Source organism: Vulpes vulpes, chromosome 13, assembly GCF_048418805.1.
Source record: "Vulpes vulpes isolate BD-2025 chromosome 13, VulVul3, whole genome shotgun sequence".
Taxonomy (NCBI): Eukaryota; Metazoa; Chordata; class Mammalia; order Carnivora; family Canidae; genus Vulpes; species Vulpes vulpes.
The window spans coordinates 77144531-77169459 of NC_132792.1; the positions used below are offsets into that span (position 1 = coordinate 77144531).

The 24929-nt window shown below is 38.6% G+C and overlaps 1 protein-coding gene across 11 annotated transcripts in view; it reads right to left on the minus strand.

Moving 5' to 3' along the window:
* SNTG1 (syntrophin gamma 1) overlaps positions 1-22096 on the minus strand; it is a 794914-nt gene extending 772818 nt beyond the window's left edge. For 2 of the 11 annotated variants that reach the window (XR_011996669.1, XM_072734769.1), the window contains exon 1: positions 20211-21830. The gene's annotated coding sequence lies outside the window, so the exon portion shown is untranslated. Of the gene's footprint in view, positions 1-20210 lie in introns of all 11 variants that reach the window. The other 9 variants (XM_072734765.1, XM_072734764.1, XM_026011160.2 and 6 more) reach the window with 8 other exon arrangements.
* Positions 22097-24929: the final 2833 nt, after the last annotated feature.

The window sequence follows — 24929 nt, forward strand, 5'->3', positions numbered from 1 at the left end:
TTTTGGTGGGGTCTTTATCTGGTTTTGGAATTAAGGTGATGCTGGCCTCATAGAAGGAATTTGGAAGTACTCCATCTCTTTCTATCTTTCCAAACAGCTTTAGTAGAATAGGTATGATTTCTTCTTTAAACGTTTGATAGAATTCCCCTTGAAAGCCATCTGGCCCTGGACTTTTGTGTCTTGGGAGGTTTTTATGACTGCTTCAATTTCCTCCCTGGTTATTGGCCTGTTCAGGTTTTCTATTACTTCCTGTTCCAGTTTTGGTAGTTGGTGGCTTCCATAAATGTGTCCATGTCTTCTAGATTTCCTAATTTATTGGCGTAGAGCTGTTCATAATATGTTTTTAAAATTGTTTGTATTTCCTTGGTGTTGGTAGTGATCTCTCCTTTCTCATTCATGATTTTATTATTTTGAGTCTTCTCTCTCTTCTTTTTAATAAGGCCGGCTAATGCTTTATCTATCTTATTAATTCTTTCAAAGAACCAACTCCTGGTTCTGTTGATCTGTTCCACAGTTCTTCTGGTCTCGATTTTGTTGAGCTCTGCTCGAATTTTTATTAACTCTCTTTCTGCTGGGTGTAGGATCTATTTGCTGTTTTTTCTCTAGCTCCTTTAGGTGTAAGGTTAGCTTTTGTATATGAGTTCTTTCCAGTTTTTGGATGGATGCTTGTATTTCCCCCTCAGGACTGCTTTTGCTGTATCCCAAAGATTATGAGCAGTTGTATCTTCATTTTCATTAGTTTCCATGAATCTTTTTAATTCTTCCTTAATTTCCTGGTAGACCCTTTCATCTTTTAATAGGATGGTCCTTAACCTCCACGTGTTTGAGGTCCTTCTAAACTTCTTGTTTTGATTTAGTTCTAATTTCAAGGCTTTATGGTCTGAGAATATGCAGGGGACGATCCCGATCTTTTGGTACTGGTTCAGACCCGATGTGTGACCCAGTATGTAGTCTATTCTGGAGAAAGTTCCATGTGCACTTGAGAAGAATGTGTATTCAGTTGAGTTTGGATGTAAAGTTCTGTAGATATCCATGAAATCCATCTGGTCCAGTGTATCATTTAAAGCTCTCGTTTCTTTGGAGATGTTGTGTTTAGAAGACCTATCGAGTGTAGAAAGTGCTAGATTGAAGTCACCAAGTATAAGTGTATTATTATCTAAGTTTCCCTTAACTTTGGTTATTAATTGATGGATAGTTTTGGCAGCTCCCACATTCGGGGCATATATATTGAGGATTGTTAAGTCCTCTTCTTGGATAGATCCTTTAAGTATGATATAGTGTCCCTCTTCATCTCTCACTACAGTCTTCAGGGTAAAATTTACTTTATCTGATATAAGGATGGCTACCCCCGCTTTCTTTTGAGGACCATTTGAATGGTAAATGGTTCTCCAACCTTTTATTTTCAGGCTGTAGGTGTCCTTCTGTCTAAAATGAGTCTCTTGTAGACAGCAAATAGATGGGTCCTGCTTTTTTATCCAGTCTGAAACCCTGCACCTTTGATGGGGTCATTAAGCCCATTCACGTTCAGAGTTACTATTGACAGATATGAGTTTAGTGTCATCATCATATCTTCAGTCCTTGTTTTTGTGGATTGTTCCACTCAATTTCTTCTTAAAGGGGAATTTTAAGAGTCTCCCTTAAAATTTCTTGGATAGCTGGTTTGGAGATCACATATTCTTTCAGTTCCTGCCTGTCTTGGAAGCTCTTTATCTCTCCTACCATTATGAATGAAAGCCTTGTTGGATAAAGTATTCTTGGCTGCATGTTATTCTCATTTAGGACCCTGAATATATCCTGCCAGCCCTTTCTGGCCTGCCAGGTCTCTGTGAAGAGGTTTGCTGTTACCCTAATACTCCTCCCCATAAAAGTCAGGGATTTCTTGTCTCTTGCTGCTTTAAGGATCTTCTCTTTATCTTTGGAATTTGCAAGCTTCACTATTAAATGTCGAGGTGTTGAATGTATTTTATTGATTTTAGGGGGAGGGTATCTCTTTTTCCTGGATCTGAATGCCTGTTTCCCTTCCCAGATTAGGAAAGTTTTCAGCTATGACTTGTTCAAATACATATTCTGGCCCTCTGTCCCTTTCGGCGCCTGCGGGAACCCCAATTAAACATAGGTTTTTCTTCTTCAGGCTGTTATTTATTTCCCTTAATCTATCCTCATGGTCTTTTAATTGTTTGTCTCTTTGTTCCTCAGTTTCCCTCTTTGCCATCAACTTGTCTTCTATGTCATTCATTCGTTCTTCCACCTCGTTAACCCTCGTCGTTAGGACTTCTGGTTTGGATTGCATCTCATTCAATTGATTTTTAATTTCTGCCTGATTGGATATAAATTCTGCTGTAATAAAGTGTCTTGAGTCCTTTATGCTTTTTTCTAGAGCCACCAGTAGCTGTATAATAGTGCTTCTGAATTGGCTTTCTGACATCGAATTTTAATCCAGATTTTGTAACTCTGAGGGAGAGAGGACTGATTCTGAATCTTTCTTTTGAGGTGAGGTTTTCCTTCTAGTCATTTTGCTCAGTGCAGAGTGGCCAAAAACAAGTTGTATTGGGAAAAGGAGAAAAAGAGAGGAGAGAAAGAAGGAAGGAAAAGAGAAAAAGAAAAAAAGAAAAAAGATGAAAAAGAGAAAGAAAAAGAAAGAAAGGAAAAAAAGGGGTGGGGGAAGCAAACAAATCCAAAAGCAAAAACAAAACAAAACAAAACAAAATCCACGGGGAGTATCCTCTGATTCTGTATACTTTAAGTCCCTTGACTTCCCCTGGAACTGGTCCGTCCAGCTGGTCTTCTGGGGGAGGGGCCTGCTGTGCTGATTCTCAGGTGTTAGCACTTGGGGGAGCTGCTCTGCCCCTGCCTGGTGCAGGGCTCAGTGGGGTTGTTCACCCCGTGAGGCCCCAGGAGGAACAACCGCAGTGGCGGGGCCAGCTCTGCAGCCCTGGAGTCAGCTCCCGCAGTAGCTCCGGGGCTCTCCGTCTGCAGGGCCTGGAGGCTCCGGGCGGGGCCGCTGATCTGCTCAGTTCGGGGCAGGAGCGTCCTCGCTGTCCTGGGCCCTCCCGGCCTCTGCCTGTCCCCGGGGCGCAGGTGCCTGTTAGTGTCCCCCGGAGCCCGAGGGCATCCCCGCCCTCCTGGGTCCTGCTCTAACTCCCTGCGGGCCCCTTTCCACCGGGAAGGTTGGTGCAGCTCCTGCTCCTCCGGGACGGGGCTCTCCTGTCCTGGGGACACTCGCCCCGGCCTCAGCCCGGCTCCTCGCGGGGCCCCTCCCCCTTGGAGCCCTTTTGCGTCTTTATTTCTTTTTCCTCGTCTTCCTACCTGATAGAAGCGCGAACTCCTCTCACTGTAGCATTCCAGCTGTTCTCTCTTTAAATCTCAGGCCGAATTCGTAGATTTTCAGGATGATTTGAAGGTGATCTAGGTAATTTGGTGGGGACAGGTGATTGGGGACCCTACTCTTCCGCCGTCTTGCCCCTCCTCCTGTCTCCAGGCTTCTTATCTAATCCCGTCAAAGATCCATTTTGTGCACACATGCATAAACTTCTTTGAACTATGTGGCTGATTAGGTATTTCACAGTGTAACCCATATTTCCTTAGAAAACTAGATTTTAAATCAATTTATTTACCTGTTCAAAAAGGATAGTTTCACAGGCATATAGAAACATATTTTTGCACCCGTATTTTTTATGAAATGTTGTATGAACTATAGATAATCACAGCAATGACAACTATTTTTGGGTTTCCTTTGCATTCATTTCACTTTCTAGCAGAAAAACTATCATAAGATATACCCTCCAGGGGAATGTTCTCCAGTGAATAGTTTCACCCTTGGTCTCTCCAACCCAAACAGTAATATTTCCTTTTTCAATCACAGAATTTCCTCCTTGAGTCAGTAATTTAATATTCAAGTGGAATGTGGCTCAAACCTCCATAAATTGCCTAGTTTGCAAATACCATTCCATCATGCTTTCTCTCAAAGATATACATGACAATGTGACAAATAACATACTATACATTTTAGTTACACATTTTATGTATGTATACATACAACATATATAATATGTTGCATGTTATTAGATATGCTACATGCATGCATATTATATATAACATATTTTATATCTAATATACAGTTATGTATATATGTTACATAGTATATATCTTATATAACATTATATATGCATATTATATGCTTGTATATGTTATATCTATGTAATTACAATATAATGTTATACATAAAATACATATGTATATAATATATAATGTATGCATCACATAGTACCATACACATATATAGGGTATATAATACATGTTGTAACTGATTATAAGTTACATTATGTAATACAAATGCAATATATTATATATATACATATACAACATGTATTATTATATTTATATAAAGGTACAGAGGTGGGCAGCCCAGGTGGCTCAGCGGTTTAGCGCTGCCTTCAGCCCAGGACCTGATCCTGGTAGACCCAGGATCAAGTCCCACGTCAGGCTCCCTGCATGGAGCCTGCTTCTTCCTCTGCCTGTGTCTCTGCCTCTCTCTCTCTGTATCTCCCATGAATAAATAATTAAAATATTTTTAAAAAAAGGTACAGAGGTAGACTAGGAAAGACCACCATGAGTAGGAAAGGTGTTTTTTCTTCAAGGAAAGGTGTTCACAATCAGAGAAGATATCCATGCTGAACTAAGTCATCCATGACAAGAACTAAAGAATAATTAAATCAAATTTAGGTTAACGTTATGAGTGGCAGCCTCAGATACTAGTCTCAGAGATTGTATCATTTACTTTTCTGTTGAAGCATATTTGATTTCTATTATGAGCTTACTAAATCACAAAAAAAGTAAGTATCTTGGACATAATTTTTAAGTATTTATTTTCTTATGCTTATGCCTCTTCTCTTTCCCAAGTAAATTCTAAGCTAAGCAAAGACAATACAATGTATAATAGTATCTTTTTCCAACCTTATAAAATTCAGTTTAGGAAATTACAAATAAGTAACCATCACATAAATGAGTGGGTATCAAGTAAGATGGAATAGTGAATGGGTTGACTTACTTCTTTTGAAACTTAGTACAAAAGTACCAGATAACACTGGTAATGGGATGAGAACAGACATCTAGATCAATGAAAAAAACTAAGTGTCAAAAATAAACTCTTGCATCTGTGACCAACTGATTTCCAACAATGTGCCAAGATAATTCAATGACAAAAAAATAGTCTCTTCAACAAATGGTGTTAGGACACCTGAATATACACATGCAAAAGAATGAAATTGGCTCCTGCAACATAGCATATACAAAAGTTTACTCAAAATGGGTCAAATACCTAAATGTAATAGCTAAAACTGTAAAAATCTTGGAAGAAAACACAGATGAAAATCTTATCTTGGATTAGGCAAAATAGCATGGTTCCTTTCCTTACTTATGGCCACAATATCACAAAATATGAAATAAACTGGATTTTATCAAAGTTAAAATCTTTTGTGCTTTAAAGGGCATTATTGACAAAGTTAAAAAAAAACTGTATAATTGTAGAAGATATTTTGAAATCATATATCTCATAAAGTTCTAATATTTAGAATATAAAAAGAACTCTTACAAGCCATTACCAAAAAGACGAACACTCCAGTTAAAAAATAGGAAAGGATTTGTATAAACATTCCTCTGAACAAGACATATAGATAACCAATAATCACATCAAACAATGCTCAACATCACTAATCACTAGATAAAAGCAAATGAAAACAAGGAAATACCACTTTACTCCCACTAGGATGGCTATAATAAAAAAGGCAAACATGGTAAGTGTCAGTAAGGATGTAGAGAAATTGGAACCTTCACACATTGTTAGTAGGAATGTAAAATGGTGCAGCTGCTTCGGAAAACAGTTTTGCAGCTTCCAAAATGCTAATCATATGACCAAGCAATTTCCTCCTAGGCATATACCCAAGATAACTGAAAATATATTTTCACATAAAATTTGTAGATAACTGTTAATACTAATGACTATTCAAAACAGTCAGAAAAGTGGAAATTCCAAAATGCCCATCAACTGGTGAATAAAATGTGGTGTTATTTATACAATATCATATATATATGAAAATTAACGAATTCTTTATTCCTCAACATGCATGAACTTTGACAACATTATTCTAGGTGAAAAAGCCACACAGATTTTATGATCCCATTAACATGAAATGTCCAGAAGATAGAAACCCATTCTAAAATAGACACAGAAAATAGATTAGCAAATGCTAAGGGCTGAAAAGAAAAGATGAAAAGAAAAGAAAAAAAGAAAAGAAAAGAAAAGAAAAGAAAAGAAAAGAAAAGAAAAGGGAAGAAAAGAAAGAAAGAAAAGGGAAGAAAAGAAAAGGAAAAGAAAAGAAAAGAAAAAAAGAAAAAAGAAGAAAAGAAAAGAAAGAATAGAAAAGAAAAAAGAAAAGAAAAGAAAAGAAAAGAAAGGAAAAGAAAAGGAAAAGAAAAGAAAAGAATGTTAATTGATACAAATTTCTTTTGGAGTGCTGAAAATATTCTGAAATTAGATCATGGTGATTGTTGCGAAGCCTTGTGAATATACTGAAAACCACTGAGTTATATATACTAAAAGGTTAGATGTTATATTATGGAAATTATATCTCTATGTTTTATTGATTGATTGATTGATTGATTGATTGATTGATTTAAAGATTTTATTTATTTATTCCTGAGAGACAGAGAGAGAGAGACAGAGAGAGGCAGAGGGAGAAGCAGGCTCCAGGCAGGGAGTCGACGCAGGACTCGATTCCGGGTCTCCAGGATCACGCCCGGGGTGGAAGGCAGCGCCAAACCGCTGAGCCACTGGGGCTGCCCTATCTCTATGTTTTAAAAGCAATAGTGAACACAGAAGTTTCTAGGAAATCTAAAGAAGCGCTATTTAAAAAACAGAAATAAGGACTAGTTTGGGATAGTTAAAAAATAATGTATAACTTAATACAGCACTGAACATCATAAAGAAAGTTAATGATACTAACAAATAGTCTCAGTGAAGGATCTACAGGTGCTTACTGTACTAATCTTTCAACCATTTTCGTAGGATTGAAATTTTTCAAAATTTTTGATCACTTACAATATGGTAAGCTAAGCACCAGGAACTCGACAGAAAGACTGGATCTTCTCATAACCTGACAGCTCATTTCTTTTTAGAAATAAATAATATTCTTCTGTCTGTATGTACTACAGTTTATCCATCTACCTACTGAAATACCTCAAGACTGCTTCCAAGCTTTGGCAATCAGAAATAAAGCTGCTATAAATATCTATGTGCAGGTTTCTGTGGGGGTATAGGTTTTCTACTCATGGGGTAATACGAAAAAGCATGGTTGCTGGATTGAATGGTTAGATTATGTTTAGATTTGGAAGAAACTGCAAAATTGTCTTCCAAAGAGGTTGTACCATTTTGCTTTCCCACCAGCAATGAATCAGAGTTCCTTTTGATCCATGTCCTCACCACCATTAGGTGCTGTGTTTTCCATTTTGGCCACTCTAATAGGTATGTAGTGGTATCTCCTTATTTAATGTAATTCCTTAATTACATATGATGTTGAACATCTTTTCATATGCTTTCTTGTCATCTGTATATCTTCTTTGGTAAGTTGTCTGTTTAGGTCTTTTGTCCATTTTTTTTTTAAATTGGGTTGTTCATTCTTTTATTGTTGAGTTTGTAAGAGTTCTTCATATATTTTGGATAATACTTCTCTATCAAACATGTCTTTTACAAATCTATGGTTTGTTATCTCATTCTCTTGATCTTAATCTGACACAGAGCAGACATTTTTAGTTCCAATGAAATCCAACTTATCAATTATTCAATTGTTTCTCTAACTGATTGTGTCTTGTTATTGTATGTAAAAGTCATCACCATACCTAAGATCAACTAGATTTTCTCCTATGTTGTCTTTTACCATTTTTCATTTTACATTTAGGTCTATGATCCATGATCCATTTTGAATTAATTCTTAAGAAGACTGTGAAATTTTTGTGTCTAGATTAATTTTTTTTTAATTTTTATTTATTTATGATAGTCACAGAGAGATAGAGAGAAAGGCAGAGACACAGGCAGAGGGAGAAGCAGGCTCCATGCACCCGGAGCCCGACGTGGGATTCGATCCCGGGTCTCCAGGATCGCGCCCTGGGCCAAAGGCAGGCGCCAAACCGCTGCGCCACCCAGGGATCCCTAGATTAATTTTTTTGCATGTGTATGTCTAGTTGTTCCAGCACCATTTGTTGAAAAGATTCTAGCATTTTTTAATTAATTCTTTTTTTTAATTGAATGGTATTGATTAAAGACTATACTCTTAGAATTTTAAACACTTGAAATTTGGCATGGTTTGTTACATGGCACAATATATGGTCAAGTTTTTGAAAATGTATTTGTGAACTTCTAAATAATGTAAATTGCAAATAATCTGTATTTGTATACATTGTGTGTAGGTTTTTTTTAACCTTACCTGTTCATAGCCTTATTTTTTGGTTATGGAATGTGTGAAAAATTATAAAATCAAGTTAAAAATATTTTTTAGAAAATCAGTAATTGGGAACATTATTGAATTATTTAAACTTTTGCATTAATTCTTAGACAAATATTATTGCTTTACATCTATTACATTCCAAAAACTAGTGCTCTTAAAGCACTGGTAACTGGTATAAACTCACCATCCATCAGTGGAAAGCCAGAATTTAAAACAGTATTCGTTGCTCAAATTCCTTTGTTTTCTCCATGTTATTACCTGCTTTCTGGATATGTATTATTAACATATTCTGATAAGTGTCCAGAGTACTTCTAATAAGACATTCTGATTAACCCTTACTGTAAAACAAACTACGTATACGTGAATGTTCATAACATTCTTTATTCATTGTAGTACCAAGTTTGAATATGTCTTTCAACCACTAGAAGGGCCAAAAAACTGGTACAATGTATATGGAATACTATTAAGTAATTCAAAGGATAAACTTCTGACATATGTACCTATTTGGATGGATCTTAAAGGCATTATACTGCATCTATGATGGGCATTAAACAGTATTTAATTTTCTCTTACTGTTCTGGAGTATCATCATTGATTAAGCCATTATTTATGGTTCCATTTCAACTCAGGCATGAATTAGTTTGAGCCTGTCAACAAATCTCAAAAATTCTCCGAATGTCAGTTTCCTAACCTGATAACCTGTGGGTACATTTCAGGATCTACCTTGTAATGACTTTGTGATTCTGAATATCCATTCTTCATATCTTTAGACTCTAAACTTCTTCAAGTCAGAGACCAAGCTTAGTCTTTAAAAGGAATTTATACTGTATTATTCTGCATAGTAGGTAGTCTGCAAATATTGTACAAACAGAAACTGCTAAGTTATGGGCTGTGCTTGCTTCATCAGTATTCTGACCACTAAACATTGAAATTTAGAATTTTGGCAATGCCAGCAAAACCAGTGCTGAACGCAGATTATTTCTAATGAACTATGTCTTTCTACAAAGTACATTCATCCTTCTTTATGAAAGACTCAAGAATTTAAAATGGTTGAAATATTATTTCTTCATGTATTAACATTTGAATCTTATTTTATAATTTCATATATTATAGAAATTTAAGAAACTTTCAGATTTTTCACTTAATCAGTTATTCAACTAAAGTTTTTACTGTCTTAGCAGAGCGAGTTGATATACTAATCCTATCTGTTAAACTTTAACCTGCCTTTGAACATTCCTTCAAAATATCCCAGAAATTTACAAACCCAGTGGTATTACAGGAACTCATACGTTGCTTTAACAATTTAATATACAGATCTAATGATGTTCTATAATGTCTTGATTCAGTATCATCTGTTGAACATTTATTGCTAATTCACTTTATAACGTGCTTTATTAAAAGTCATTAAAAACTGCAGCTGCATCTCGTAATCATTTCCTAAATATAAAGACTGCATTTATAAATGATCTCCTTGTTCAAAATACTGCCATACAGCTCACAAACTCTTTGTTAGAAGCCAAGGAGCTTTTATTCTTTACAAAAAGAAATGCTAAGTAATTCATCAGTTGCCAAACTTTTTTTTTTTTTTTTTTTTTGGCCATGCATCGGCCTTTTTCCAATTGCTCAACTTCCATGCTCATAAAGAATAGTTATAATATAGTATCAATTGATACTTACAACTTTTATCTATTTGAGTACCATCTTGCTCTTAGGATTCAATCTCTTAATGTGTATGTATCCTCAATAAACCTGAAAAAGTTCAGTGATTTGGCTCAGCTAAGCACACTGAAGTGAAGCTCTTATGCAAATATTCTGTGACTACACATTGAAGGAAGAGACTGTATTTCGTTTGGTATTTTGTTTATCCCCTTGGAGAAAATAGCCTATTGGGGGCTTTACATGCTTGTAAAAATAATGTAAATGATTTCTAAGCTTCATTTAATTGATGGTTAATTCAATGATTTTACTGCTTTTATATACATAAAACATTTTCTCAGAGAACTGAAGTTTGGATATGTTTTAAGGAAATTCATTTTCACAAAAATTTCATTGTATATACTAGAATTGCTTATTTCTCAAAACAACTTCATTTATCCATAAGAATCACTGGTAAATATTTAGTATTCTTCAATTTTTTCACAGTACTCCCTAAAATAATATAGGAACACCTTTACCCCATTCAGTAAAATAGTATGCAGTATATATGTATATATCACTTTAAATATCCCTAGGTAGAAGGAAAAAAATCCTAAAAAATATTTCGGTTTGACATGCCAGATGGAACACCAATAGTAACAGAAAATGATCATAATAATAAAGTACACATGAGTCACCACAACTTTTGGAAATTTTATGGAGAAACATGAGAAAGAATGTAACCAAAGAGTTGCATTTACTAAGCTCATTTACATTTAAGTCATGGAAACTTACAATTAGCAGGAAATAAATTACTCCGTTTCTCAAATAAGACCAGGACAAAGAAAGCCAATGGTCACTAAATTAAAAGTAAAGGAGTTGGTTACTTCACAAAGATCTATTACATAAATCTATATAACCAGATGATTCCTTGTGCCCATGGATTGCTAATCATATACAGGTAATGGCATAGGAATTCCATTCAGATAATCCGACAAAATTATCTGCACTTTCTACTCCCCTTCTCTTTCCTCCGCGTTGATAAACACCTTCTGCCCTCTATAGCTTAGCCTCACACTGAGAGACTCACTGCCTCAATGCCCCACATTGACTCAACTGCGACTCACTAATTCAAAGCAAAAGCTCACATTGACACTCTAAACCACCTGATTCCATCAGAGATGAGGGAATAAATCACCCACTGTTTGATGGCACATTAATTCCTTTAGGGTTACTAGAGAGCCTTTTAGTGCATTTAATGCATTTGCTAAATGGCACACTAGTAGTTTAGAAAATTTAACTGGCCTCCAAAAAGTAGATAATTTTTACTCCTTTTGTACCAAGATAAAGCCAGGCAATTGTCTGAGGAATTTGAGTGATATGCGAAAGGAATTTGAATATAGACAAGAGTAAAGTTTTTATTTGGAAATTCCAGCTATTCCTATGGAATTGGCAATACTGTGATTTTCTAAGTCATTCAACTCGATGAGAAATAAAAACTGTAGAAGAGATTTAGATTAGTCTGAAAATCCCTTATATCCATTTTCATACTCAGAAATTTATTTTAGAAAAATATGGAGATTTTGCATATCTAAAGCAGAAAGAACTAATAATATAGATAAGAACACAAAGGAGGATATAGTAAAGAAAGACATTACTATTAGAGATGAATTTCAACCTTTCAAGTAAAGTCAAAGCCATGTTACATAGTACTAATAGAGAAAAGTTAATTTTCCAGTAACTAAAGCAAAAGAGTAATTATTGAATACTTTATGTGATCATTTAAAACAAATATTTAAGTAATGGGAAATAAGAACTTAAGCAGATCTCTTTCTTAATTTTATGTGTATCTCTTATAGATTTATGATAAACCATATTTTCTCTCACCAGACCTCCATAACCACAGGCAAAATTGATGTAATGCAACAAAGTATTCACTTTCCCAGGAATGTGGTCTGTGAACTGGCAGTGAAAAAGTAACTATATTGCTTCCTACCACATTCTAATAATAAATATGATTTTAACATTGCCTTGCCCTTGGTTTTATCCCTAGGACCTCACAATCTGAAGGATTATCTGAATCATTTTTCAAAAACCATTCTCTCTATGATCCCCAATGATCTACTTTTGGGTGAACCCAAAGGAACTTGAATCCTTATTCAAGGGCAATCCTGTGCACTTCCACAGAGTACCAACAGTGTTAACCATCTATTTTTTTTCTTGAAATTCTACATATTTTCCCTTAACCTTTTCTAAGTACTTTTTTATAATCCTCTCTCCTATTACATTTTCATTTCCAATATGAATGTTTATGTTCATAACATGTTTTCCCTTCATTCTGTCAAATAGCTAATACATTATCATGGCTTCAGCAATAATCTTTATTGCAATGACTGAGTTGGGTATGTCAGGTTTTACCCTTTTTCTGAAACTAATGGCTCCTCCACCTGCCATTTGGCTATGACACCCTTTCACCACTCATTTGACATGTCCTAAGTCAGATGTGACATGGTTCCTTCCAAAGAACAGCATTTTAAATTTATATATAACTTAGCATTTACCTAGCATGTATCAAATGCATTATCTCATTCAGACTCCTCTTCTTGATTCTTCTTTTGTTTGTTAGTGGTATCACTCTCATCTAATTATCCAGTTTTAATTGACTCATTTTTAGCCTTCATCCCCTTAGGTCAAGTTCCCATCATGTCCAATGTGAATTAATGCAACAGAACCAACCCCTGGTCCTTCTTGACTCCCTGATGCCTCTAAAATATGACTTTAACATGTCATCATGTTGTCCACAAACCTCCCTATCTGTATAAGATGAGGGTCAGGATAATATGGGAGGCCCTGAGGATCCTTAAGAATCTAAACTCTTCCATAACTTACTAAAATGTCAGTAAAATACAGTTGCTGAAGCAAGTGAAGCATGTATTAGGTGAGATACCCATGTAATAGATGGCAGTTTTCTTCTCAAATCACATATAGCATGTGGAAAATTATGAAATATTGACCAAATTGTAGTTTCGATTTAATCTCGAGAGTCATTTAACTTTCTTAGACTACAACTGTCTCATTTGAAAAATAAGAATGACAGCCTTACAGATCTGTCATGAAAATCCGCAAGATTCCCTAAAGGGGACTTTTTAAAAACTGTCAATATCATACAAAGTGCCAGAGAATCATAGCATGAGTGGAAATTAAAGGAGAAGGCAAATATTCCTGGAATATATCTATTATGTTTATGAAGACTCCATACAACAGTGAAATACTCTCACTCCAATTTCAAGGGGCTTTCCAGAAATTTACTGCCACAAAAAGAAAACACAAAATGGAAGATAAAAATAAATTGCTTAGCTGGATAACAGGTAAGTGACATAAAGGATTTACAAGTAGAGAAAATAATGAGCCCACAGAGAAGAAAAAAAAAAACGACCTATTTATGAATTTAATGAATTAGGTGAGCTACCCTACTCTTATTTACCTTAACTCTAAATGTGCCCTATCACATCACTTCTAGGTCATATTATCTACAATACATGGTGCAATATTTAGGCAATTCATCTGCTTTTGGAAATGTTACTTCTTCAATATTAAAACTGGACCAGAGGAAAAAAAGATAAATAGTCTAGTGAAACTGGAGCAAGCTAATCAGATGATAAATGAGGGTATATTACTTTAAAATGCTGGGGAAAAAAACATTCTCCAAGAAGAAAGAAATACTATTATTCACACTGGTCTCTTTTCCTTATTCTGTTTTTACGCCCTTTTGATATTATACATCTTTGAGTGATAAAGTAAAAAGGACACTCACAAAGCTTTGGTGCAGTAATTAATTGAAGGTCACATTTCATCCTAAAATGTTTTCTTAGAAAAGCAAGCTTTTAGAGAAACAATAAGCTTAGGAGCCTACTTTTGCTGAGCATTCTGTCAGCATTAGATACATTAAATGACTTAGGAATCTTTGATAGATCGTCTGATAATATTACAGTGGACAGTTGCTGTTCTTTCTATCCAATAATACAGTTCCCATTTACCTGAAGAATGCACCAAATTTTGTACTTGGGGATAGAGGAACTGTTATATACTTAACAGATAGTAGTCAGTAATTTATTATCTTTCTTTTTCTGAACGTAACAGTTTAGTCAAGGTTAACATCTGGGTTATTGCTGCCGTCACATGTATAAGAGGAAAGAAAGATGGTGGTGAGAAGAGATGTTGGAATAAATACGTTATGAAAAATTGCTGATCTATCATCATTCCTGTTTATTCTATGGACTATTTTTCCTCCACAATATTTTTGACCATAAAAGAAATGGAGTGTATCTACTTCACCTCAGCCACTTATCATTATTTGATATTTATTTCTTGTAAACTTCTAAAAGGTATTAAGATGAGGGTTTTTGCCAAGTCATGGTTCATTCTCCTATTTTTAGATAAAAACAGGACTAGTAAATGACTCTAAGAATGTCAGCTTTAACGGATGCCACTGAAAGCAGAAAAGTAATGGTTCTGGATGCCACAAGACCAAAGGCATCCTGTGAACAGAGTCCAGCATATAGCACGTTTGTTCTATTTAAAAACCTTAAAAGTTAAATTAGTTGAAAATGAGATTTCACACAAACTCTGCTTTCAGTTCCCAGATCTTGATTTTATTGAGGATTGCGGAGAGTCCGGAACCTCTTGGGGGCTTACTTTCGGTAGTTTGCTGCAGGCTGTACTGGCCAGCCACTCTCATTAGCTTACATGCCTAAGCCCAGTAGGCATTTTACTTTACAATCTATGCAAATGAATGTGGGCTTGGATAAATAAACAGAAAAAGAAACGGTCTAGGACAGAGTATGAAGTAAAGAACTAGGTAGTGATGAGCATACTACACTTTGAAAGACAAAATGGGAAACTTATTTTGGAGAAATAATAAGATAAAATTGGGCTATAGTGAGAGACGTCAGATACAGATTGACCTTACAGGCTAAGTAATAACAAATACCAACTTGACCAGTCTCCTTCTGGGTAGAGGCAGTGCACAAGCCTGTCTCTATGCCCTGTTACATAGCCCATTCCCAACCACATTTGAGATGGAAGTTTTCTTTGTTTTACATATGAAAATGAAGAGACTCGGAGTTTACATCCTTTGCTCAAGTTTGTACAGCTAATGAGATTCTATACCAAGATTCAACTGACCCCAAATGTCACGCACTTTCCACCATAAGAGTATAGGAATGTTTTCGAGAAAAATGATCAGAGGGAAGCAGAAGAAAAGTTTTGAGCTCAACTAAACCTGTAGGTTTTCCTGGGTTTGTTTTCTAATAGACATGATAATGATTTCCCAAGAGAATCAAGAAAATAGACCATCTATTAAGTAAAGATAAAGTGATTTAACTAAGATCACATAATCAGTTGATGAGAAAACCATATTTTAGCCTTTCCATGTACTCAGTGTATTTTTAACCATGCAATTTACACTTTTTTTCTTATCAACATTATTAAATTTCTTAATCTCAGATGCTAACTTATTTCTTACCATGGGTCCACTAAGAAGATTTAAAGAGAATGCATTATTTTTTTCAATTGTCTTATATAAATAACATTATTGTTAAAATTCTGGTATCATTTCTAAAAGATTCCTACTATCTATGAATTTATTTAGTGAGTTTATCAAGTAAGCACTTATTCCTATAAAAAATTAAATCTTCAGCTCTTTGAAATGTTGAGTAACTGCTAATGTATTTGATAAACAGAAATGTAGTTATAACTATAAATTTTAATTTTAGAATTTATGCAGGTATGTGCATTAAATGTGATGAAGTGATAAAGAATTAGCTACTATTCTAATGCATTCATTTGATGATTCTTTTAAGAAAATACTATTACTTTAGTTTGTTGATAATTTGAAGACTAAATTTATGAAAATCTAAATGATTTTCTGACATTTTGTATAGAATATGTTCAATAAGCTTCACAGTGATAATTCAAAGATAAAGTTCTTGGTCACATGAGATTATTTTTATGACCATTACCTGTTCTTTGCCCGTTTTTCTTTCTTTGTTGTTTATTTCCTTTTTCCCTTTTGGTAAGTGATAAAAAATAAAACCAAAAAAAAATCTTTAAAGTCTATCACTAATTAGGTTATTTCATAATTTTCATCACAACAATCTAGATTTCTTAAACATACTATCATAATATTTTTAGTGATACTACAGAAATCTATAAAGACCACATATTCAAAAATTGCATTTAAAAATCATAGTCACTTTTAAGACTCCAAGAAAGAAAACAAGCAATGAAATGTTGCTTAACTGAGATTTCCTGAAGACGTCCATGAACAGAATCTAAGCTTTGGACTAATCTTCACAGCATTTTCAGGACAATTCCATGGATTAGTCCATGTTGTCTATACTTCTCTCCATCCTCACTTGCCCTAAAACAAATCTAATGCTTTCAATATGTATTGTTATATTTTCAGTTTCAAAGTCCATTTAAACCTATGAGTTTCCTTACTGATATAACTAATAATACCATTCTTCCTTTACAGACCAGAAAATGATGACACAAAGGCAGTGACTGATCCATTTATGGTCAAAATCAAAGTAATTAAAATGAACTCAAGTCATGCTGACCTTGGCTTGACTATTTAGTGTAAAACATGGTGTCAATTTTGAGTAATAAATATTTTTAAACCAGTCCTACCTGCATTCTATTATCGATTCAATTAAAAAATACATGAAAATTGATGCTGAGTTAACAGGGAAATATTCTTTAGTTCTTAAATATAAAGGACATACCCACCGTAGAGTAACCAGCAGGGGATTTTTCAATGATTGAAGGAATTAATGCTATCAGAGATTATTCATAATAATTCAAAGATACCGCACTCAGATTTCCAAAATGCTCTCAAAAGCATCACATCATACTTTCCAACCTTTCATAGAGTAGACATCCATTCATTCATTCCACAGATATTTAGGTGTCAGTCATATATAAAGCATTTTGCCTTAACTGGTATGTGAAATATCCTCTTTTAGGGAAGAAAAAAATAAGTTTTAGTGGGTTGAATGACTTGTCCAAGATCTAATGACAAGCAGTTCAAGAATCTTGATCTTTTAACTGTTAAACAGTGTTTGCTCTGCTACATCATGATGCATAACATATTTTATACTGCAGTGTGTTTGTTCTTTCAACACAGGCCATGTAAAACTCATTCTCCTAAGCCAAACAGAAAGAATATACTAAATAAGAGATCTCTTTCCATTTAAGTGCTATTCTATGACTCACTGTACAGGGTCCTGGAGAGGTGGAGATGACTATATAAATAATTTCTGACTTACAATATGCTTTTCTTCACGAGTGGCTTTTGCCATGCTTGTTAGAATTGGATGAATAAGTGGCTGCTTGCCTGAAATTTATATCTTTTAAGTGGTACAAAAATAAAAATCAATTACCAGGGGCCTGCTTAAGTTCCAAAAATAATCATCTAATACTTCGAATGTGTTTTGATAAATACGTATATAACTTGTTTCACACTCAAGCAACAATTCCAAAGGCAAACTAAGGATATTTAAATCCAATATGATATCATGGTATCAGTAATTGCATTAGGATAGCAAGTTAATATTTAGATGGCCTACAGAAAAAGTTTACCAATAAGTAGTTTTAGAGTAATTCATAATTTAAAGATTGAGGGCAGAACTCCTTGTCTGACTCTCAACTATTTCTTATTAAAAGAAGGAAAGCAATTAAACAGATTCCAGGGCTCACTGTGAATTATCTTCTGTCCTAAATACACTTTACATTTTTGTGATTATGCAGTCTTATTTCACTTTTATCTTTTGAATCTTAAATCTAAGCAACAGCCAACAATACTTATCCCTACCAACCCCCTTTTATCCCCAAGGAGACAGGATGTTGAATTACTCTGTCTGGTACTGGCCAAACTGCATGCATCTTTTTTCTGTTACAGACCAAAATAACTATCAAAACAGCTTACTTTAATAAAATATGGATATCCTGAAATAAACTATTGATTTCTGCTTAAAGACAGGTGACTCTGTACAAAAGAAGGTTTGATTTATTAGCTCACCAACTCTTTATTTTATTTATTTTTTTTTTTGAGTAGAGGACAGTTAGATATTAGCATGTAGGTAGGCATTAAGTTGGTCTGCAAAAGTCTATCTCACTGTAATGACATTTCCCCAAGAATACGGATTGATATAAGCTCCTATGCACATTGCCTGAGCTTAGATGGGTGAATTTGAGTTATTTATTTCTTTGACTAAATCTCCAGAGGAATTAGGCAAAGGTAACTTTTATTTTGTGCAGTTCAGCCACATATAGGACAAGCCTGCCCCCTCTACCACTAAGAAGGTATTGCGGCCACAAACCAACAGCCTTGCTTCCTGAAATACATTCTCTGCTTTCTTTTTATGCTCTGCCAACCAGGGGAGTCTCTATGTCAGTTAATTGAAAACCACAATAAAAATCGAACAATATGTTGTGATTCTCTTAAAACATGATTAATCATTCCACGTAGTAATTTCACTTCCACATCCCTCAGATTGGGAAAAAAAAAAAATCAGGCTGTGTTAGAAGCACATTTTAGGTCTCTTGGGAAGGAATCCACACCAATGATACATTTTCTCTTTCTCAGATTATCATTTCTGACCTATATAGGACAAAATAGCCCTCAAGGAGCTCAATGACATAGATGCCTCTGCTCCCTTTCTCCCAAGCAGGCGGGTTCATGGTAGGCAGTAAGTGACAGCTAAGAATGATTTTTCCTCAGAGGATTATTGCCACTCTGAGCCAATAGAAAACAATAAATACCATCTTAACTGCCTCAGTTGATTTCTGTGTTGAAACTGAGGAGTGTAGGTATGGATATGTATTAGAGGCATTTTATATCAGTTATATATGAACTATGAAATTAAAAGGGAAACCTAAAGAACTATAATTTTTTAAAGGGACAAACTATTTCCACAGTGTTAGGCATGCATATAGCATCCCCAGTATTTACATGACTGTAGAAGTCCATACTTCCAAGTCAACACTTTCCACTGAATTGAATGTTCTCATTGGAATTGATCAATCTCTTAGTGAGATGTCAGGCATACGCTATAAATTTGTGTAACTGCCTTTACCCAGTGAACCCTTTTTATTAAAGCAGAATGCTTATCAAGGTCACTCACTGTGAAAGATTGTACTTGAAAGCTCCAGGGGAAGACTCTAGAAGTAAGAATCAACAGAAGACAGATTTAATTAAATTAAACTTTAAAGTTTATGGTTTGTTAAGGGCCTATTGGCCTATCGCTTTTTGGATTTCATTAACAAATGCATCTTGTAGAACGAAGAAGTCAGAATGATATCAAAAGCCAGCTCTCCTAAAAAGGGACTCTAAAGCTTCTCATTTTCTCCCTTCTGGCAGATCTGGTTTGAGTAAGCAGTCTTAAGATTTAAAAGGCTGGAAAGACTGTGCTAAGTAAACATGTGTGTATTTCTTTAGGTAAGATTCTACAGGTGTAAGTATACTCAGGGTCTGGGGAAGAGAGAAGGATCAAGCGTGTATGTATGCATGTGTTTGTTCTTATACATGATTTGGCAAATTATAATCATATAAAATATAGTAAAAAAGGTTGCTAAACCATCTCTACTTGTAACTTTGGGTCTTGAATACTACATAACACAGACAAGATCACTTTAAAGTGCATGTATAAGAAAAAAAAAACCCTTTTACAAAAAGCCAGATTATACTAGTTTTGAAAAAAAAAAAGACACATACAAATTCAAAAAACGATATTAGATCATCCGTAAGTAAAATACCCAACCAAGAGTTTACTATAATCATATAAGGTAATACACATTATTTTTAATATTCTTGTCACATAAGAGGCTTCAGAGAAGTAAAATATCCTATTTTGTGAGACAAGAGGTTTCCTAAGATCATGCTGCAGGAAAAAATAAAATTATTTACTCCTTAATCCACAAGGCAAGATGAGACTCACTGCAATCTTTCTGCTAAAACCTTTATTTAAAAAGTCATTAGAGTCGTAAATAAATAGAAGTAATAGCGTTACCACTTACCAGCCAAGTAAAGGAATTAGAAGTCGTTCAGTTTCTCTAACGTGGGGATGTGAGTAGATCTGAAATCTCTTCCCACAAAGCTATTTCCAAAATAGTTGCAACCCTCTGGTGAGCATTCTGTTTATTTCATGAAGTGTGGGCCTTCGAGTGTTTCAACCCCTTCTGCAGAGCCCATGGCTTTTCGGAGCCTCTAAGAACTTCAGCTCCACTCTCCAGCTTGCATTCCTCCCAACACCCTAGGAGAATTATTCTTGAAGTTGTTGCTCAGAGTTTAATCTGTGGAACAAGAGGACTCCCCGGAGCCCTGTACGGTAGTTATAGCAGGTGGATAAAGAGGGTTTTCGTCTATCAAGGAAAGGGGGGGCCAGGGGTGTCAGGCGGCACCTCCTTCTAGCTGCGAAGAGCAGGGAGCCCAGATGCCCGCGGCGACCGCAGCTCGGCTGGGTCCCGGCTGCAGCAGCCCAGGCCGGAGGCGCTGTCCATCCCCCCGGTGCTGAAGCTCAGGGACTGGAACCCAGCCCGTCCCCAGAGTCGCGCTTCCTCCACCAGCGGACGCAAAGGGCTTCCTTGTCTTCCAGCCTCACCTTCCTTCCTCTGGCGCTTTATATTCTGGCAGAATATAACTAACTGCTTTTCAGAAATAATGCTCTCATACTTATTTGGCGGCAACGTCTCCGGGCATGATCTGACATTAGAGGGAGGAATCCGATGGAGATCATCAGATCTGAGCCTCTCCTGACTTTTCAGTTCAGTTCATCCCTGAACGAGTCTCCTAATGTAGAAATAAAGGGAAACGCGCGCACCAGCGCGCGCAGACACGCGCACGAGGAAGGGGGGGGGGGGAGGAAGGGATGGGGAAGAGAGAGAATATGAATAAATATAGATGATGCACCGTGGAAAATCCAGAGTTTCTTTTGGTCTCTAATTACAGAAAATGTCAAGGGTTATTTTGAACGGCTCCACAGTCTTGATTAGCAATGAGGGCGACCTCACTTAAATTCTGAAAAGCCCCTGTTTGAAATCCCGGGGTTAGACACAGTGGAGAGGTCGTGGGCTCTTCTTGGACCCTCCAAGAAGAAACGACAGGTTAGTTGGAAATAAATAAATAATAATAAATAAAAGAGAGACCGGGGCGGGGGGTGGCGGGGAAGAAAAAGAAAAAAAAGGGAAGAGAGAGCATCTCGCCTTGGCTACCTTTTAAAACGCTGCTGACTTGGCTCGGGGTCGTTGCAGAGCAGCTGGGAGGATCAGCCGGACGCGGTTGGCGCGAGCATCAGGGCTCCCTCCCGCAGCCTGGAGAACAGTGTGGCGAGCCGAGCCGGGAGCCGCGGGAGGTTGCACGCCCAGGGCAGGGCTCGAGAGCCGCCCCCGGCCCGGGCTCCCGCAGCGGAGCGGGACCAGACTGATTCCGCCAAGGGTAGGGTGAGAAAGGCACCAAGTCAGCGGGCGGGCTCGAGCATCCCCGCCCTTCGCGGGCCGGAACAATGCCCACCCCGCCGGGCTGCTGCCGGGTTCTCAGCGCATCCCCCTCCCGCCCACGCGGCCCCCGGGCCTCAGTGGTCCAGTCTCCCCAGGCCTTGCAGGCCCTGCGCTCCCGCTCTGTGCAGCGCCCCCGCCCCTGCCGGCTCTCCCCGCTGTTAACCGGCTGATGACAAGCACAGGGAAGGGCTTGCGTGGGTGGTCCCCGGGGCGGCCACCGGGGGCTTCGCCACCCACACTGCGCACCGGGTGCAGATGCGAGCTGTGGGCTGGGGCACTGAAATACGGAAGGTCGAAGCTGTTGGAAAACTGGTCAGAATCTCATCCACGGATTGGGATTCTCCCTGGAAGAGGGAGAATGTAGCGCCACACAGCGCGCCCAGCCCTTCAGGCTCTGGACTCAGTGCGGTGGAGGTTTGCGCGCCAGGAGGCTGTTGGCAGACTTGGGAGGAGATGAGGGAAAGAGGAATTACTGGGGGGGGGGGGGGGGACACTAGATTCTCCAGGGAGGTGGGAGAGGGGCTGTCGCCTGTCCCTGGCCTCCCTTCCTTGAACCCCTTTGCTCTGATTCTGGCAGCTCCCAGGAAGTCACTAAGGCCGCGTCCTCCTCCTGCGCTTCCATTGCGGATCAGCTGGTGGGTCTGCAGCGGTCCTCGCCGGGTGCGCGGGTCCTTGCCCGCGGAGCTCACGCGCTCTGCTAGGCCCTGGCGGGCGGCGGGCGGTGGGCGCGGGAGGCCCCAGCAGCGGGGACCGCGACTGGTTCCTCGGGAGCCGAATCGCGTTTGATCCGGGACCACTTGGGAATGAAACGCGCACCGACAGGTCATTTATTCACACGACGAGTCCGTGGTTTTGTTGGACTTGCACTGTTGGGCTGCGCAGCGCTGCGGTCCTTCCCCCGGGGCTACTCGGGCTCGGGCTGGGGCTGGGGATGGGGCTGGGGATGGGGATGGGGCTGGGGCTGGGGATGGGGATGGGGATGGGGATGGGGATGGGGCTCGGGCTGGGGCTGGGGCAGGAGCTGGGGCTGGGGCTCCGGGCTGGTGCTCGGGCTGGGGATGGGGATGGGGATGGGGATGCGGCTGGGGCTCGGGCTGGGGCTGGGGCTGGGGCTGGGGCTGGGGCAGGAGCTCGGGCTCCGGCTCCGGCTCCGGCTTGGGATGGGACTGGGGCTCGGCCTGGGGCCCGGGCTGGGGCTGGGGCAGGAGCTGGGGCTCGGGCTGGGGCTCGGGCTGGGGCTCGGGCTGGGGCTCGGGCTGGGGCTCGGGCCGGGGCTGGGGCTCGGGCTCAGGCTGGAGCTCGGGCCGGGGCTCAGGCTGGGGCTGGGGCTGGGGCTGGGGCTCAGGCTGGGGCTGGGGCTGGGGCTCGGGCCGGGGCTCGGGCCGGGGCTGGGGCTCGTGCTCGGGCTGGGGCTGGGGCTGGGGCTCGGGCCGGGGCCGGGGCCGGGGCCGGGCTCCCGCGGCAGGAGGCGGTGGCCGGGGCCGGGGACTGCAGGCGGCCGACGCCGCGTGCACCTGCGCCCAGGAGACGCGGCGGCAGGAGGCCCAGGGCCAACTTATTCCCAGCGGCCGGGGAACAGGTGCGGGCGTGTGCAGCGGTGCCCGGTGAAGCCCTTCGGTCTCACTCACACACACAGCCCCCCCCCCCCCATGTTTGCTCCTGGAGGCTAACTGGGAAGGGTGCGTTTTGCTTCACCATCCGTGTGAAAGTAGGTGGATTTCTGAGGATCCTGGTAGATGAAATGTTCCTTTTCCTTAAACGAATGTAGAGGAACACCCGCTTCCTTTGCACAAACGAGTATGTGCCATCCGTACAAGGAAGTTTCAGAAAGTGCCGTTTTTTTGTCTTAAGAGGAAAATCAGCTCTGTCGTGTGAGAGCTGACTCCTCAGGTGCCGCCCTCCCCGTCAGTGAAGAGGCATCTCCCCGCAGTATTTAATTCTGCGCTTATTCCAGTTTATTCAATTGTCTGAATTATCTTCTCCAGACTTGTAAAAGCAAGAATAATTGCAGAAATTGAACACCCCAAATAAGAGCATTTAAATGAGTCCCAGAGTACAAAGATGCTACTAATTAAAAACATATGCACTTGATTATTGAGACCTAGAGGGACAGATTCTCTAATTGGTTGACGGTAATGCAGAGTCTCTCTGTCTCTCTGTCTCTATGTCTCTCTGTCTCTCTCCTCCTCCCTCTCTCTTTGCCAGGAAGGAAGAGAGAGAGAGAGAGAAAAAAAAGCATTTGATTAATTTGAACTGTCAGTCCCAGTAAGATTATGTTAGTTTGATGTCTTTTTTTTAAAGAACCAAAATCCACTCCATATTTTTCTTCATCAAGTTGTGTGACCAGTGATAGAAATTAAAATGAAGAAAACTAAATGCAGTCTAACGTCTGATGCTACAGATAAATAAAGTATGACGAACACCGAGGTGCAGATATGCTGGAGATCAATCCAATAAATGTTTTAAGAAATGTCACCCTTGGAGCAGATTTTTTTTAAAATTAATGTTAAATTTTATTATTTTAAGTTATTATTTTTAAATGTAAACCTAGGGGCTCCTGGGTGGCTCAGTAGGTTAAGGGTTTGCCTTCCCCTCAGGTCATGATCCCAGGGTCCTGGGATTTAGCCCCCTCTTGGGGATCCCTGATCCTCAGGGACTCTGCTTCTTCCTCTCTCTCTCTCTCTCTCTCTCTGCACCTCCCCCTGCTCCTCTTGTCTTGCTAATAAATAAAATCTTTAAATTTTTTTAATTCAAAAAATGTAAAATAGTAAAATATGAATATGAAACATCAGAACCATACAGTATATGAAGCATTACACTCACAAGAAAATTTAATACTTTAGAATGGTTACCAGATCATTCAATTTCTCTGTTTCTAAAATTAGAATACAATCCCCACCCAGCCCATCCCTCATAGTATAGGAATCTTGGACAACATTAGCTTGTGGAACATTTTGAAAATAATTTGAGGTCCTTTGAAGGGGAGAGTTTGAAATGCAAAGCAAAATCTCCATGCAATATGATCTAGAGTAATGATCATTATATATGAAACTCTGACCTTCTGTATAATTTACATAAGCCTCCTATTTTGAGCTAGCTTGACATCATATGTAAAATGGTGATAATAAAATTCATGTGAATCTGATTGAATTGTCATATACCCAAAAAGTCCTGTATGTAAAATCTTAATACCTTTGTATATTTCTATTAAAAATACATAATATTATTGATGGAGTATCC